The sequence below is a fragment of the Pantherophis guttatus genome, chromosome 8 (genome assembly GCF_059756535.1).
Source record: "Pantherophis guttatus breed Tessera chromosome 8, ASM5975653v1, whole genome shotgun sequence".
Lineage (NCBI taxonomy): Eukaryota > Metazoa > Chordata > Lepidosauria > Squamata > Colubridae > Pantherophis > Pantherophis guttatus.
The window spans coordinates 50,079,961-50,097,612 of NC_142070.1; the positions used below are offsets into that span (position 1 = coordinate 50,079,961).

The following is a 17,652-nucleotide window of genomic DNA, read 5'->3' on the forward strand; positions in this document are numbered from 1 at the left end:
ATTACGGAATTTTCTTGAGACTTTAGAGAGAAAATAATGCATAAAGCCCATTATCCAGCAATTAGATATTATATTTAAACCCTAAGTGATTTAATTTGGTTGAACATTAACAGTTCATATTACAAAGCATAGAAATGTTTGATGTTTTCATTCAAATCCATTTTAATTCCAACATGCAAGATCCAATCATTTAAACTACAATTAACTGTGATTTCATTTAATACCACCACACTAATAGAAATGCTCAGAATTTCCTACCAGGCATTAAGTACCAGCTTTGAGGTTTGTAAGTTGAGAGCCATTTGATATGTAACGGGAGACATTGCCACTTTCAAAATTCATATTTTGTGCACTTATATCATTAAAGCAGCAGAAAGGAATGAGTGGTCAGTGTTTTTGTGCAAGAACATAAATATATTATGTGATCCAATCAGATTGTGAATACTGAAACCCTGATTTCTAATCTTTATTAGAACATTACATAATATGTTTATACTTTGAGAGGAGAGGAAATCCCATTGTACTATATAAAGAAGCACTTCATTCTTTATCATCCAATAGAATGAAAGCTGCATTAGAGAAAAGATATACATAGAAAGCTTTGATAAGGAAATTGGAGTATAGTACATGATTTCCTGTTTTAACATAAGAGATATTCCCAGGAGATTGGTTTCTTCCTTTCCACATCCTCTTTATTTATTTAATTGTCTACACTGAAGAGAGAAATTACATTATTTCCTTGAAGAATTATCCAGTGAATTTGCCACATAGAAAACCAATTACATAAAAATAAGCCACAAAGGAACAACCAATAATTAACTAGACAGCAGAGGAACAAAAACAAATGTTAAAAAAAACAGCTTCTTAGGGAAAAAAAACAATTATTCAAACTCACAGAAGTCAGTCAATTTCATTAAAATTTCAGGGGCCAAACACAGAATAAGTTCAAGTCTGCAATCATGAACCAGTCACAATAAAACACTTTGAAGTTATCCAGCATGAAGGTTTGTAATCGCAGAGGTTCAAGGCAGTGATGGGATTCAAGTAATTTAACAACCGGTTCTCTGTCCTAATGATTTCTTCCAACAATCAGTTTGCCAAACTGCTCTGAAAGTTAACAACCGGTTCTCCCGAAGTGGTGCGAACTGGCTGAATCCCACCACTGGTTCAAGGTTTCAAGAAGCAGTCTAGTCTGAATTTTTATGAGTCTTGTTGCAGGTCCCAAGGTATATTTTCAATTCTTATGAATTGTTTGGTGGCTGGACTTGGCTTACAAATTTTTACTGATAGATCCCTAACTTCCCTGATCTTACATGATAATTGTATGACAGTATGGAAGAAAGGCATATATTTGTCCTAAAACCTTGCAGCCTCTAGCTGAATATTATATTTCAAGATAGCCTTCCTGGATCTTCAGAAATAGGTTTTCTGAACTTCTATACAAAAAAGGCATAAGACAAGGATGTCCATTGTTATTTATATTGACACTGGAAGTGTTAATTAGAAATATTAGACAGGATCCAGAAATAAAAGGAATGGAAATAAAAAAAGAAAAGTATAAATTACAAGCATTTGCAGATGACCTGGTTTTATATTAGAAGAACCATTAGAAACCAGCCCCAGACTAAAAAGAAAAATAGAGAAGTATGGAGAAGTTGCAGGATTGAAAATAAATAAAGAAAAAACTAAAATATTAGTTAAAAATCTTACAGACAAGTAGAAAAACGAATTGACAAAGACAATAGATCTCCAGATAGTAAAGAAAGCAAAATATTTAGGAATTTACTTAACAGCAAGATGTGCAACAGTTAAAGATGATAACTGTATAAAGTTAATGCAACAAATTAAATTGGATTTGGAGAAATGGAAGAAACTCTCAATGATAGGGAGAATAGCTACTATAAAAATGAATATATTGCCGAAACTACTTTTCTTATATCAAACAATGCCAATAAAATTAGAGAAAAATATTTTGAGGAACTGAATAAAATAATTTTGAAATATATTTTCAGAGAAAAAAGCAAGAATAAGGCTGAAAATGTTACAGGAGTCTAAATGTAATTGGGGTTTGGGTTACCGGATTGGGAGTTGTTGTCAAGGTTCCAAGTAACACCCCCAACCAATGAAGACTCCAAGGTCAGCAGTTCCTCAAAGTTCCATTTTATTAGAGATGTCATATTGGCACATCTGGGGAAAACCCGAATCTGAAAGCTCCCGGGTTTTCCCCATCCAAAGGAAAGTCCAAGTCCCTTCCCCTACACCCACATGTCCATCACATGGTTCAATCAATCCATCATCCCAACTGGAGATGCCTCCCAGTCACACCACTCCAGGTGCAGGCTGAACATCCTTGACTCTCAGACAAAAGAATGTTGTTATGGTTTTACCAACTCCAAGCAGCCCCCCCCTCCCAGCTTCCCACAGACAAAGTGTGGCAGCCCTGAAGATCCAAAAGAAAAGACGGCCTCCAGGGCTGACAGTTCTTTTACCAAGCATCTGTACTTACATGGGTGAAAGAATGGATAAATATGAGGCATAGAAAATTATTATATTACTTTCTGTTGTATGGAAGGGATACAGTACATAGATAATTTCAAAGGCACTGTTAAGAATATTGTTGTTGTGTTACCAACCAGCAGAGTGTAAAGCACAGAGAAACGTTGCTGAGAGCAATGAATAAGAGATGTGCAAACTGGTTTATCAAAAGTTTACTTTATAGTGAAGAAACAATCTCATAGTCTTTAAATCTTTAATTTGTTTTATCTCCATTTTAAATTTTGTATTTATATGTTTTATTTTATGGCTGTTCACCGCCCTGAATCCTTCGGGAGTAGGGCGGTATACAAATTTAATAAAATGAAAATGAAATGAAAAATGAAATCAATCCAAGTCTTTGCCAATAAAATCAGTCCAGTGATACAAAAACTCTTACCACACAAACAGTAGTTGGTTAGAATAACAAACTCACTCTGGTTCACAAACCACGATGGCAGCAGATCCATCCAACCGATGATAGCACAATGGATGCAACTCCTCACACAATGGTAGCATATCACCAACTGAATACTTTACAATACCTTTCTTAAATACATTTACAACTAGTGATTATCTAATTACAACATGACTCAGCATTACAATGAATCAGCAGTAAAACTTTAAAGTCACATAATACATATTCATATTAAAGTCACAGAAAACATATATTGCCTGGACAACTTGTTAGGCTCAAACCATATCCTAACAGGCAGTATGTGAGGAATGCTTTATTTTTAGTAAGGAAAAAAGTTAAATCAAAAAATTATAGGAAAATACCAGTCTGGCTTTCTGCAATGGAAGCATTGATACATCCAAATATTGTCAACTTGGAAAAAGTTGTATCCTACAAAGACATCTTAACCGAAGAAAGAGGACTTAAAACCAGACAGGAATGACAAAACTAAGGGGTGGACCTAGCATGGCTAATCCTAACCCTGCAAATACAATCGAAATATGAGAAAGATGCAAAAATATGGGGTTTCTATAAAGAACCAACAATACTTGATCATATACTATTAGAGACAGATGAAAAATTGATAAGGAAACTACTGTATATTTCAGATTACAAGATGCTCTGGACTTAAGACGCACCTAGCTTTTGGGGAGGAAAATAAGAAAAAAAAATCTGCCTCTGCCTCTGCTTCAAGAAGGGTAATCAAAATGCAGTTAACAGTGATAAGCCATCATTAGGAATATATATATAAAATTGCATAAAATTGGAGGTGTCTTGGCAATGTTTCGACGAAGTCTCATTCGTCATCTTCAGGCTGATGTTCTCGGCTTCGTGCTTCTAGGAGCAATGTGTGTGATCGCAGCTGTTTCACTTTGAAACCCAAGCTCTAGAAAAATCTGATCACAAACCAAAACTCTGGCTCAGATACGTAGACGACACCTTCATAATCTGGCCACATGGGAAAGAAAAACTGGAGAACTTCCTCACACACCTCAACAGCCTACACCCCAAAATACAGTTCACCATGGAAACAGAAACGAACAACCAACTTCCCTTCCTGGATGTCTTAGTCTACAAAAAATCCAATGGCTCCCTACGACACAGCATCTACCAGAAGAAAACACACACAAACCGCTATCTGCACGCACTCTCACACCACCACCCAGCACAGATCAACTCCGTAGCCAAGACTCATCTCCAGAACAAAATGCTTAGCTGATGAACAACACCTAAAAACCAAACTACACACCCTCACTAACGTACTAACATCCAATGGATTCCAAAGAAATAAGATCACCAACCTAATCCAAAAAGAAACCCCCACTAAAATCCAAGACAGAGAACAAGAAAACGGCAAAGCCCTCCTCCCATACATAAAAGCACCACAGACAGAATCAGCAAGTTCCTCCACAAACACAACATCAAGACAGCATTCTGTACAAACCAAAAAATATCCACCATCCTAAGAAACCCCAAAGACAAAATTGAGTTAGAAAATCAAGGAGTATATGAAATCCCTTGCACCACCTGCCCCACCACATACATCGGACAAACCAACAGAAGAATAAGTGCACGCATTGAAGAACACAAGAACTCAGTTAGAAAAGAGGAACCAACTTCTTCCCTGGTCCAGCACCTCAAAGCCACAGGACATGATATTGACTTTAGAAAGACCAGAACTATCGCCAAAACGGAACACTTTAACAACAGAATAATCAGAGAAGCCATCGAGATAGAAAAACGTCCACACAGCATGAATAAACAAGATGATACCTCCCGCCTGCCAGCCATTTGGAAACCCGCCCTTATTGACAAACGAGTCCCTAACACAAAGAATGATACCAGACCCACACTCACGAGAGCCACACAGGATGTAACCACCACACATCCACGCAGAAAGCAGACTCAAACCCACACTGATGATCAGGCACAACCACAGACCAGAAGCCAGACCACAGCTGCATCATTAGCCACTTTAAACCCCTCCAATCCATACATGAAGCAGACTGACACCCAACATGAAGAGATAGCACGGCCACGAACACGAAGCCAAACAACAGCAACACAGCTCACCAGCTCAAATCTCTTGCTACTCAGACTAACCCGAGCACAACCAAGCCCCCACCTAAACAGAACACACACCCATCCAATCAGAGCACAGCCAAACCCCCAACCAATCAGAACACACCTCCACCCAATCAGAACACAGCCAAGCTCCCACCCAATCAGCTCACACTCCCACTGGCAGTTAAAAGGAAGAAACAGCTGCGATCACATACATTGCTCCTAGAAGCACGAAGCCGAGAACACCAGCCTGAAGATGACGAAGGAGACTTCGTCGAAACGTTGCCAAGACACCTCCAATTTTACGTGGGAGAAAACCCGAATAACCAAAGACCTACATATATATATATATATATATATATAAATTTTCTTACCCAGAACCGAGTAGATGAGATTCTACTGAGCTGGAGCTACAAAAAAAAAAAAAACCTTGGCTACGTAGGGAAAACCTGGCTAGAAGAAAAACATATATATATATATATAAATATATATATATATATATATATATATATATATATATATATATATATACACACACACACACATACATACATACATACATACATACATACATGTATTTATACACTGTCCTTTCTCACCTATAATGTGATTCCTGTTTCCTGTTTTGAAAATCTGACATCCTGGCATATCTATAGGATACCAAGTTAAGAAATATCAGTCCAAACAAATTCAATTTAAAAACTGGGAAGATATGTACATCAGGCACTTAATATAAAAGGCATGAATCAAAACTGAGAGATTCTAGTAAAATCCTCTAGGAATGATTTATTGCCAAGATATTTTTGGCCAGAACTATGAAATATCTCACCTATTTAATTATGTCTTCTAAGCATGTTTTTTCCAGTTTTCAATTGCATTACATGGCATAAATAATTATTTCCTCTTTCCAAATGAGTATATCATTTCATAGAGTATGTTTATAGATGACCATAAGCAACCGACATTTAAAAACAGAAAATTTCAAATAATCTGGTCACAGATGACAAAAGAATTCTTTTATCAAATGTGAAGCACCCAAGAATGTTAAATGCCTGCCTTGTGCCAAACATTTGTGAAAAATGAAATGTACCAAAGAAAAAGAAAGGGAGAAGAAGAAGAAAAAACTTGGACATTTGCCATAACACCCATTATAGTATAGTCTGAGGTCTTGACCTTTAATGTTATACTTATTGTGTTTCTGACACATTTAGTCAATTAAAATGGCTGTAGTGTAATTTGTTTTTTTAAGTTTAATACAGCATGTCAATAGAAGTTAGCCAAAATTTATAGTAGGAACACTAAAACTGCCATGTGCGCTTAAACAAATGAAGCACAATTCATCATGGTTAAAATAAAAATGTACATCAGGCTCGCTGGACTTTATGCTTGGCATACCCGTGTTGCCAAATATAGCAAAGCATGTTGTAGCTGACACTTCCAATGGAAAAGACATTTCAGTGAGTCTTAAATATTGGCGAGAAAAATCTGGACCCTCTCCAATCCTAAGGAGTGTTAACATTGGCACTTCCACTGTGTACTTTTACTGTAAATTGTTGTAGCGTATATTTGACATGGAATACCCAGTGGATTGATGACTGAAGAAAGGAAGATTTTTTATTGTGCCATGTTACCTTTTTCAGTCATACATACTAAGACTTTATGTCTTTGGAGTTTAAACAAGTCTCCACCTGTACTCAATCGCTGAAAGTTATTTTTCATGCAACCCTAGTTTGCTTTGTTATAAATCCATAAAGCATTTTCCATTTTATTAGCCAAAAACAATGACTGATTTAATAAGAAACCATTAAAAGCTGGAGTTTTTTAACAGAGATTTCAGCCTTTTTTCCCTTAAATACATGTATATACTCTCCTTTTTTTAGCCTTGTTTAAATATGTCAAAATTAGCCAGTTCAATTCTATGCCCTTTTACATATTAGCACAAATAAATACTATTTTTAGTGTTACCCACATGATTATATCACTAACTTTATTTATTTGCTATTTGTTTGTTTGTTACCTATCATAATGTCCTGAGTGATTCTGGGCAATTTAGGGTTATGACTATAGAATGACTAGAAAGGCAGTGGTTTGAGATGGTATAACCTAGAATTAAGAACCTCTCATATTGATAATGAAGCATAATATCATGCCTTAAAATATAAAGAATTATTGTAGGTAGTTTGGCTTTCTTTTGCTTCACTCATATAACCCAAGCCAAATTGCAAGTGGTAACATTAGTCTTCTAATAGAGTCCCTTGGGAGTTGGGTGGCATAGAAATGCAATAAATTAAATTAAATTAAATTAAATTATTTTTGGATAACTTCTGACTTTTGAAAATAATGTTAAACTTTTGCCAGTAGGTAAAAATGAGAAAGAAGTATTTATGTTTTTTCCCTTCATTACTTGTCTGGAAAATAATTTGCAATGGCTTCGCATTGCAAACTGTTTTAAGAGCATATTGAGAATCTTTGGAAGTTTTGTATTGATCCTTGATATTGCCTCTACAGAACATCCTGACCATGCCTATCTACAAAAAGTGTCTGTAACTGACAGTTGGATCAAAAGACGTTTTCAGTTATAGGATTCCCTCATATACACATATACACACATACACACATACATATACAATATACATACACATACACATGCATGCTTCTGAGATTCTTTTGAAATGAAGTCACAAAATACCATCAACTCTGGACCTTATAAAGGTTAAGTCTATATTCAGTTTGTTTCATTGAATGTCTGTAGATGGATAATAGTTGGTGAAGATGCTCCATCTTTGAGAAACTATCCACTTTCCTTGTTATACATACCAATGAATGCATATTTAGGCTAAATGCCATGTTTGTTTTAATAGTTCTTTATTAAACTTGTCAGTAATCTGTTTCCAGTTCAGTTCTGTCTACTTTAAACAGTTCCCTTTTAAGTTTCCTTTTCTGAGACGTGTATATTTGCCTTCATTGGTGAGTTATTACCAATGAATTGTTGGTACATTATTTTCCTAAGTTTATTATGAAATTCCTAGCTGAGACCTATGGCAAAGAATTTGCAAAAATATTCTTTTTACCAAAACCAAAACCAAATCCTATTAAATCCATGATGTTATTTGTTCATTTATTTATCTGATTTTTTTATCCCACTTTCTTTTTACTCCATATGCAACTCAAGACAGAAAACATACATAATACTCCTACCTTTCCTATTTTCCTTACAAAAACATGGTGAGTTAAATTGGGCTGAGAGAGAGTGGTTGGCCCAAAGTCATCCAGTCAGCTTTCATCCTTATGGTGGGACTAAAATTCACAGTCTGCTGCTTTCTAGGTCAGCATCTGAGACTATAAATCAATATTGATAATAGCAAGATAACAATCCCATTTTCTTTCCAATAGTGTTTGAAGGCTCAAAAACTGCCTTTGAGTCTGTTGTGCTCCGTTTATGATTCTGAAAAAGAGAAAACAGAGGAAGATTGCATTAACTGAGCAAATTAATAAATGTGTGAGTAATCAGGGACCATTTACATATTTTGGATTACAAGTCCAAAAATTAATAAGAGGAGAGATTCACAATAAGATTGGAAATCTAAAATGATGTATTGTACCTGTATACTGATGATTATGTTAGAGCAGAATGAAACATGATCTCTTGCATGGCTAACCTCTAAAATTTCAGATAAAAGTTACAAGACTTTTTTAATGATAAGATTCTTTTGGTAATTAAAAAGAAGTTTTCATTCTGAAAACACCTTGCCTTTCTTTGGAATTTAACTGAACATGGGAAGCCAAGGAGTCTGCAGACAATTGGCTGTAGGGCATTATTCTGCAGTGAAAGTTAAAACATTTACATGCATCCTTTTTGTACTTCAAAACTAAGGTATAAGGACCTTGTATCCCATGCATAAGAATGCTATAAACAGTTCCTTCTGTTTTAAGAAAAAAATGAATGCAATTTATGTCAAACCATAACACAGGTGTCCTAAGGCGAGCTCAGGGAGAACAGAAACCTTCTGTGGAGCAGAAGGGCAAAAGCCTGCTTGATGTTATTATAAGATATTAATGGGAGTAATCTTTTAAAAAAATCAATTGAATTTCTGATGCAGTAATGAGGGGATAGGACAAAAAAGAAAGAAAAGAAAAAAACCAACCAAACTATAGAATAGGAAGTTGTTATATGTGTATCATGTTAGTAATAATTTAAGAAAGGAAATCAAGATTTAAGGCCTCCATTCCTGAAACTGGATGGAGAGACAATTGATTCTATTAGTTGATCAATGGATGTATAGAAGACATAAGGAAGCATTGAAAGAATAAAGTAATTAGAAGCAAGACTGAATGATAAAAATGAGGATTGGTTAGAATAATAAGAAAAATGTGATCGAAACTATAGACAGAAAAAGAATTGTTTAGTTCATATTTGCTTGCAAACATATGTTGCAGTCTTTAATGCAAAAATGGAAACCTAATTCACATTCAAAAGTTGAGCCTTTTTTAATTTTGCAGGGCAGTTCACCTATAATATAAAATATTAACATGCATGAAATTACATACATACTCTACAAAATTGAATTACTGTTAATTTTTATAGCAAAATTAACACATTAGAAAAAACTCAAATTACACTGTGCATGCTTGAGAAAATATACAAAAAATATATACAATTTTTATTACTAATTTAAATAAGAAATCAAATCCAACTATCTTGGCCATTTTCTAAGTGAAAAAATGTTAGTAACTGAAATTGACATACTTGCCATTCTTTACATGAATATATCCTTCAAATGAGCCAGAATTAATACAATGATGTATAATCAACAACTCTCTCGAAAGCAGAACACCTGGACTAATTAATGATTCCTTGTAATTACAAAATAGTTTGTCAATCACTCCATTTCTCTTTTATCCCTGAATATCTATTCTTTCCATTATTGCATTTTAACATATGAAAAAGGGAAAGCAAAAAACCAAATGTTTGCAAGCTAATTTCTGCAGTTCTATGAAGTTTTTTTAATACTTTTTACATAGTTGCAGAAATTAGTTTGCAAAAATTTGCGCTTTTTTTGGTTTGCTTTTTAATATGCTTATATGCAAGAATGGAGAAGGACTCTTCAAAATCACCAATCACTTTAATGAAGGCTTAAAAGGGTGATTTTGAAGAGTCCCTTTGATGCATGAAGACATACATTAGATGCAATCGAAAGCAAGTTAATGCAGACTATAAGAAGCAGCTAAAATATCCCCACTTCTGTTTCCTGAGCCTTATTATACTGCCTCCAAGTCTTTACAAAGCTGTCACCTTTAGTTAAATTTTAAATAGTTGTGTAGATCCACTCAGAGACCTAAGAAGCTACTTTGGATGAAGATCAGGATCAGCCAGTAACAGTCTGATTTGTTACATAACATCAAAGGTATTTATCCACCTAATTTGGCAGTACTCACAGATGTAACAATACAACAGGGCCTCAAAAAAATTCTATAGTTATACTAATCCTGCCTGAGAGAGCAGTGATAATAAAATATTAGGGATATATATGCAGAATTATTTCTTTTCAGCTTGCTCATTCACTTGCTAAATAATGTTACAGTATGTCATAGATTGCCTAATTCTTTTGAATGAAAAATAAGATAATCTGATGCTCTTTCTTGAACTTTCTTTTCTAGTCTTCTAGTCTACTGTGTTTTAGATTTAAAGTTTATCCAATTATGCATCTAATAAATAAATTCAATTCTCTATTAAATCTTAACTTTTCTAAATTACTAAAACTATCCCACAATTTTTTGAATGGGATGTATGCTTTTAGTCATCATTTGTAGAGCTGTAATATGCACTAAAACAATGAAAGCAATTCAGCTAACAATAAACAATACTTGCATATGATGGAATGGGGAAAGAGAGAGCGAGAAAGTGAAATTCCTAATAATAACAAATAGAATCATTTTCTTTCCTTTCTATTGTCTGGTTGTGACATCCTCTAGAGAACATTTTGTTACCTCCCAATTTGGACAGGAATGTTGGCTTCATTTTGGTATATATCTATTAGGTGCTGAGTGATGAGTCTATCTGACTTGTGGTTCACAAAGGCTTTTCCTGGACTAACATGTGACTCTGATCCCTTGGTGACCAAAAGGATATTTTCCATCAGCAGGAACAGATGTTACTTATTCGTAAGGTCTAAATAAAGCATATGATTTTGCAAATGTTTGCCTCATGCACATTTGTTGGCTGCCAAATGTAGAGTGTAGATTTAAAAGGATTTGCACTGGATTTAAAAATAGTCATTAGTAAAGTTACAATTCTGTATATGAAAAAGGCATGGGGTAAGCTAAAAGTACTGGCAGAGTGTCCCATTTTTTTCAAGGAGTTTCTGGGATTTAGGACTTACCTACCAGTAAGCAGCCTAAAACAACTGCTGCAGATCTTGGGGAAAGACAGCAAGCAGCCTCCCACCAGTCCTCCTACATCACCTAAAGTTATTTAATCTGTGCCAATACCACCAGCTTGCTGATCAAGGGATGGAGCACACTGTCCAATGACTAGTGTTGAAATAAGATTCATTTCCCATTCTTTTTGTATTCAGTATACTGGATATGCTGAGGGAATGTGCTTGCTTCACAGGAAACTGGATCTGCTGTGACTCCATATTAAATTAGAAACTTAGTCAAAGATCTAGCTTGATAGTTTAAAGTTTAAATAATTTTTTCTTCTTTCATACTGGCATTTCTAATGATTTGCTGAATTTACGGATGGGAAGAATTTTGATAGCTGCTGAATTTGACATTTTGGCAGTGAAACAAAGACTATATTGAATGAGGCAATGATATAAACTTCTGTTTATCTGTGAGCAGAACTGTGATTTTTGTGGGTTTTCCCCGGGTTTTTAGAAGGTGTACGTACATACAGCATTTTTATTTTAAGCTATCTTGTTGGTTATGGATTTCTTCCCTCAAAAAGGCAAAATGGCTGCCAATTTCTAGTAATGGTTCCAGAACGCACAAAAAAATACTTTCGAATTGACATGAGTCTAAAATAGAGCTTTGGCATGGGTGTGTGCCATATGCTGGTATTCAGATGTGTATATGAATCTCAAGTGAGTTTTTCCTTAATCAATTTAGATAACGAACTGTTTTGATTTCTGTTTTCTTCCCTGAGTTCAACTAATTAAATAGAGGGATAAATAAAACTCTTTAATAAAAAATATGCTCTTGACCTACTGATTGTTCATTTTGTAGTTCTTCAACTATCCAAATATCATCTGTTTCTATTATCATTTAACTCTACTTAATGTTGTCAAAATCATAAAGCTACTCCTGTGCGTGGATTCTATGCAGTCTTTTTATTTTATCTAAATTAGCCTTTTATTCCTAGAAAGAGCATTTACTGAGAAACATGAAATACAGTGACATTTTCTCAAGTGTTTATTTGCTTCTATTATAATATATTATATATTGAAAATTGACCAGGAAACCAGGACACTGTGACTTCTAATCCCACCTTAATATGAAAAACCAGCTGGATGACTTTGTGGTAAAATATAAAAATAATAAACAGTAAAAATGTAGATTTGTTATTTCTATTAAGTATGTTCTCATTTATAGCCATCTATGACCTGGTCTTAGAAATCATTAACCTAATTATAAATCAGTGATCTTTTGATTGAGTCTTAATTAAAGGATTGTCTTAGTTGGTTTGTTGTTGTTTTTTGTATGAACTGACATGTCTTGTTTTATGTTTTATACTAATGTCAGTCTAACAAAATTTGTCATATTTTTTTCAAATATGGATACATCTATGGGTTTTATTGTGCATATAATAACAGGTGGAAGTGGTGGCACAATGGCTAGAATGCAGGCTAACTCACTGCTCACTGCCAGGAGTTCATTTCCGAGCAGCAAGGTTAACCCACCCTTGCATGATTCTGATGATAATAAAATGAGCACCCAGATATGTTGACTCTTTGTAAACTGCTGTAAAGCATTATGAAGCGGTATATAAGTCTAAGTGCTATTGCTATCTTGGCATTTTGGCTATATACTCTTGACAACCCTGGTTCCTGCTTTAATTTCTGGTGTACTTTTCATATGAACCCAAACATGTTTGGCTGAACATGGTTAGAGTTATATTTATTGAATAAAGCCCCTCAGACCTTTATATCTATATTAAACAGATTTAAACAGTGTTATATAATGAATGCATGTATTTATTTGTACTTAAAAAGAGTACCACAAAAGCATTTATGTTTCTGAAATGTTGCAGCATATCTTTCTGCATGTAACTAGTAGCATTCAACTACTTGTTATAAATTAGATAAATTTAACTTTTAATTATTTAAATGATATCAATCTACATTTTAATGTATATGATTTTTTTCAGACACTGAAAGTTTAACAGACAAAAAAAGGTTCTTAAATACTACCATGTTTTCAGCTTTCTCATTCAAAGTTTTTCTTTACATTTCATTAATACTTGTGTACGAATGTGCTGTTTATTGACACAATGAAAGATAGGTCCGATAGAGGCTAAGTCTCTGAAATGTACTAATATTCTGGAAACATTAATTCATATTCATTCCTATCCCAACACTAAAATGAAGCTCTTTGCTATAATGTTGTTTCCCCAAAATTAGAAAATTTGATATCTTTCTTCATATCCTCGCTTCATTATACACAATTTGCTTGAAACATTAAACAGCCAGATTGTAGCCTGAATATTTTCTTAGATTGTTGCTGCAGCCACTTTTAAATATAAGTATTGGAACACCTGTAAGATGTTCATAGTAGTTTTAGCAGAGGTTAATCCATCTGTATGTAATCAGCAGATTTAGATCATTTAGTGCCCCTTTAGCTTTTAATGAAAAGATCGATATATGAAACGTAAGAACCACCACAAGGTTTCTTCAACAGATTTATAGCCTACTGTTTCATTGTGAGGACTGGAAGGAATTTATCTCTGCATTGCAGATAGATTTGTCAATGGAGTAGTTCAAGGAATAGAAACATGGTCTTTTACATACAGTCAGAGCGCTCAATATTCATTTAGTCACAGCCAGCATGGCAATGGTCAGGGTCCAAAAAAGTATCCAGAAAGTTGTCACCATCATATCCTTGGCTTACTTCTTCATGGTAACATTTTATAGCATAAATCAATCAACAAAAGGATATTTATTAAGAGAAAATCCCATGTGACTATATTTAATGGTGCAATGTCATCAAACAATTGTTTTAAGTGCAAATGAGGCAGTCCACAAGAGCCAACCATAATATTTTATTAGAAACTTCATGGTTTGTATAGTACAAACTGGTTCTAAAGTTATATCTATATTGACAACTGGCAATTATTGATAATAATAATGATTGACAATGATCGGTATCAGGTTTTACTAGGGTGAGATATTGTATGTCGTCAAGAATGTCTTTTCAGGCTTTTCTTGGCCAAAAGCTTCACTGCAACATAATGGCTCCTAAATTAGCATGCAACTCCAAGGACATGAAACACAGCAGAATGCCATTGCAGTCTGCTCACTACTAAGAAAAATAATACTGTCATAGAATCAAGATCTAAACTTTTTTCTGGGTGGTTCACAACAAGGCTTTGATGATGGAAACATAATACAGTGCTAGGGTTATTTATCAGGGGTTTCTTTTTAAAACCATAGCATTTTGTGGCTATGCTTTTTGGGATGGTGGTTATTTTTTATTGTTTTTAAACATTCATAAAACATCTATTGAATAATGCTTTGTGAACATGTAAATAAAATCTAAATTTTAAAAATGCATGAAATAATTAGTAAGAAGCCATTAAATGCATGAAATAAATAGTAAGAAGCCACTACTGTTTTCAATAGTGCCACTTCTATATACTTAAATGTGATCTGGGAGACTATATGCAGATTCTCGATCATCCAAGTCATGGTCGTCATGGTACTTTTCAAAAGGCAACTGGACTTTCTCAGTTTTTTCTTGAAAATATTTAGCTTCACATCCTAGAAGCTTTTTCAGTGCTGATTGAATGGTGGGGAATGGAAGGATTTATATTCTTATCTGGTCATTAGCACCCTGAAGGTCGGGTCATTATCTCTCTGAGAGTTATTGAAACCACTTGGCATTTATCTGTACCCTCAGAGTGAATCAGAGTAAAAATGGGTGTGGAAACTTCTTGGGACTGCTGAAACAACTGTGCTGTAAACAGCAGATAGGTGTTGTCGTATCCTTCTGTTGAGAGAGGGCTGTTCAGTTTTAACACAGATGCCCTCTTTTACACCTCTTTCAAATCAATTGTCTTTCTGTCCAGAATGTGGACTTTGCTGTCTTCAAAGGAGTGATTTTGTCTTTCAAATGCGGATGGAGTGCTGAATCTTGTCCTGATGGGCTTGTTCTCTTATGTTGTCTATGCATTTCAGATATTCCTGCAACGTATGGAATGACAATGTTGCTTTGTTTGTTATTATTTTCTTTATTTGATCAAAGAAGATGATCAAATCCTGAAAAAGATCCAGTAGGAGCTCCTTCATAACAAACAAAGAAGAGAGGTAAAAGAAAAAATTAAGAAAGTCCTGTTGCCTTTTGAAAAAAGCATCTTTGGGTGATCAGGGAGTGCACATGAATTAATCATGTGTAGCAGTTCCAAAGGAGTCTCCCTTATCCTCTTGATATAGCCATATGCCATCGTAATACAAATTAAATTTGAAATAAACAAGGGGATAAAATAGGACTGTATTTATTCCAAATCAGTTTAGAACAGACTCTTACATCAATTCTGAAAGACACGCTTGAATTTTGCCAGACCTTAAACTGACAGAAATATCAGACCTGAGGAACTCTTTCCATTTTGTTTCTTTTTCTGCTCTCCTGTCCTAAGGGACTAGCATATTGGGTTGGGGTAGAAAATACAAGATACATTGAAATAACTTTTTAAAAAGGGCCAGTCCATTACAAGGGAAAAAAAGTTTCCATTCATAATTCTTTATTGTGAAATATATCTAGAAGATAAATAATGATTTCCAAAAAGCACATCAGTTTTCTAAATAGTCTACCCTTTTCTTGAGCAGAGTGAAGCTGTCATTTCTGATTCTACCTGTCATGAGGGGAAAATATTCAACATATAAGGAAAATGAATTTTACATCAATCCTGTTAAAACAAAGGAATAGTGTTTTCAAGAAGTTTTGTTATATGACATCATGCAAGGGTAATAATTAGCATTAACTACAGTCTGATCAATATTTTAAATATTCTAGGGGTCTTTTTATATGACTGGATCCTTGAAGAAGCATTTTTTTTCTCATGCTCTATGATTTAAATTGAATCTGAATAATCTCTCCACTGAACTTACTTTGGTCTAAGTAAGTTATGCTGCTTCTACCAAAATAGTACAGAAAGGTAAATAGCGATAGCACTTAGATTTATATGACGAAGATTCTAGTCTCCTCTTTCTAGCAGGTAGATCAATGATGAGTTCAGGGGGAAATATACAATTATATTGCAGTTTATCACAAGCATATCATTATATTTACATTTGCAATATCATGCAATATCAAAACTGAATATGCTTGTATGCAATGGCTATTGACTCTGAAGTGCAGTGACTGGTCACTGCATTGCTACATTGCTTTTCATACAGGATTTAAGCAATCTACATTTTACATTTTTATATGTATTTTGTTGCCAGAGAAGAGACATTTGTGGAGTTTTCTGACTCACATAATGAAGTATCATTGCCTTGATTATTGTTTATCAAACTGAAAGGATGGTTTCCCTCAAATAACAAAATAGCTTCCACCAAGCCAGTTCCAGAAAATGTACAGTGACATACATATGAAACTGTTTTTTCCAAATCCACAAAAGTCCAAATTATTGATGTGAGAAAGAGTGACTATTCTTTGTTTTTTTCAAGAAAGATTCAACAACTGAACTTGGAATTTTTTATGTTTCTCAATCAGTTTCTCTTTGCCAGTTGCTGTCAAGCCCAAATTATTTTAGAATTTTCTTCAGGTTATTCGATGATTTGAGATTTTAGTAAGAGAATACAGCCAAGAATAGTTGTGCATCTAATCTGCATTTGAAGATCAGACCCTAAGAATAGATTTAATTCAAATGTTCAGGACTAATTATAGGCTATTGTGGATATTCAGGACAAAGCTGCATACTTACTGCCAGATAGTCAGATAAGTCAGTATGTAACTTGCTCTTTCATAACAAGAATTTCGTGATGAAGCCATAGCTTTGAGAAAACAATGTCACTTCTAGGAGCTCACAGCTAAACTTCAGAATGTATCAGGCCAAATATTAAGTATGCTCTTAGTATTGATTAAAACATATTGCATAAACAGTATCATAAGATTCAGCTCTGACCCTATTCATAAAGGAAATAGGATATATGAAATAGCTTCCTCCATGGCTTCATTCATTGCTTGGATATCAGTAAAAATGCCCTATATATATCGTTATTCTTAATCATTTTATAATTCCATTTTCACAGAATTCACGACCTTCTGCCTATATTCATTGGGGGTAGAATGTTAGTTTGGGACTTAAACACAGATATATGGCATAGATGTTTCATGTTTTTAATGAGATGGCCTCAACCCAGATTTTTATTGTATTGCTA

The 17,652-nt window shown here is 34.4% G+C and overlaps 1 long non-coding RNA gene across 4 annotated transcripts in view; it reads right to left on the reverse strand.

Annotated features, from left to right (window-relative positions):
- Positions 1 to 17,652, reverse strand: part of LOC117680156 (uncharacterized) — a 97,184-nt gene that overhangs the window by 33,781 nt on the left and 45,751 nt on the right. For 2 of the 4 annotated variants that reach the window (XR_015729147.1, XR_009621186.2), the window contains exons 4-5: positions 8,252 to 8,498; positions 5,653 to 5,703 (exon numbers count right to left, since the gene is read on the reverse strand). This is a non-coding gene — a long non-coding RNA (uncharacterized LOC117680156). Of the gene's footprint in view, positions 1 to 5,427; positions 5,464 to 5,652; positions 5,704 to 8,251; positions 8,499 to 17,652 lie in introns of all 4 variants that reach the window. The other 2 variants (XR_009621188.2, XR_009621187.2) reach the window with 2 other exon arrangements.